Source organism: Triticum dicoccoides, unplaced genomic scaffold (genome assembly GCF_002162155.2).
Source record: "Triticum dicoccoides isolate Atlit2015 ecotype Zavitan unplaced genomic scaffold, WEW_v2.0 scaffold179287, whole genome shotgun sequence".
Lineage (NCBI taxonomy): Eukaryota > Viridiplantae > Streptophyta > Magnoliopsida > Poales > Poaceae > Triticum > Triticum dicoccoides.
The window spans coordinates 1,449-2,708 of NW_021225238.1; the positions used below are offsets into that span (position 1 = coordinate 1,449).

The window sequence follows — 1,260 nt, forward strand, 5'->3', positions numbered from 1 at the left end:
CCACACAACATTTGGGTTGCTAGCTTCATGTTACACAGATCTTTGTAAAATAATTTCGGTTTGTGAGAAATATTTATTCAGGTCTAAAGAAGATGAGTCCTGCAGAAATCAGTCTCTACATATTTATTTAGTCGCGAGTTTCATGCCATCTGGGTCAATTTCCTTTCCTGGGTCAGTAGTAAGATTATCTCACTGCTACCCTCACTATCCATCAGTTGTAGTCAATTACCTTGGGCTCTAGAACACTAACTGGATCTTGTTTACTTCCCACACATGGATGCCGTGTGACCCGTCGTCTCGGATGAAGGGCAAAAACATAAATTGTAGTCTGATCAAGGAGAAAGGGTTTTCAGAGAGTTGCAAAAGCAAAAAAGAATTGTTATAGTCTGTCAGACAACCTCTGAGCCACCCTGAACTAGTGTGACCCAGGCAGGAACGATCCTCTACAGCCATCGGATGGCTCCCATCAGGAGAATCCTGGCCGTTAATCACGCTCTGGCGCAGAGGTTAGAATGCATCAACCAGACAAATCTCCCTGCCCTGCCCTGCCCTGGCCGTTAATCACGCTCTGGCGCAGAGCTTGAAGTTGAACCTGCCCTGCCCTGCCCTGCTTTGGGTACTCAACAAGCAGACTCTGGCGATCTAATTTCTGCAAAGTAGAGTAGTTGGCTGGAACTCGAAACGATCAAGCAGCAAGAAACAAACACACGAACGCACGTCTCTTTCTTGTATTTCTGTCAATCACATGGTCGTAAGCTGCGAAACTCACGCATTTTCTGTTGATGCTTTTCCACTTGTTGGCAAGAAAGAAAGAAAACAAGGTAAGGTAAAACGGCAGATGAGCAAATCATCAAAACAAAACAGATGCATCCATCCATCCATGAAACCAATTATAAAGGACGGAAGGAAAAAGGCACGCATGGAGAAATCAGACAGGAATCAAGATTACATATCACGCTTGGGAGGGGCCAGCTAAGATCAAACCAAATCAATCCGTCGATGGGAGGATGCATAAATAAATCAATAAATAGGCGCAAGGATTACGATGAAGGAAGGGCGGGAACGGATTAGTACACCGACCTGGACTGGATCGCACGGATGAGGGACGAACTCAACTCCTTGCCTTGCTTGCCACCGCTTTGTCTGCTCGGCTCTGCTCGGAGGATGACTGGTGGAACTGGGAGAAAGACGAACTCTAGGTCCTCTCTTCTCCTCGTCGCGGGCTCCTTCTGCTGGACGTTCCCTCAGCTCCTCTCCTCG

General features: G+C 47.0%; 1 non-coding gene across 1 annotated transcript; it reads right to left on the reverse strand.

Moving 5' to 3' along the window:
* Positions 1-384: 384 nt before the first annotated feature.
* LOC119344679 lies at positions 385-527 on the reverse strand. Its single transcript, XR_005166775.1, has one exon. It is a non-coding gene; the product is annotated as a small nucleolar RNA U3 (small nucleolar RNA).
* Positions 528-1,260: the final 733 nt, after the last annotated feature.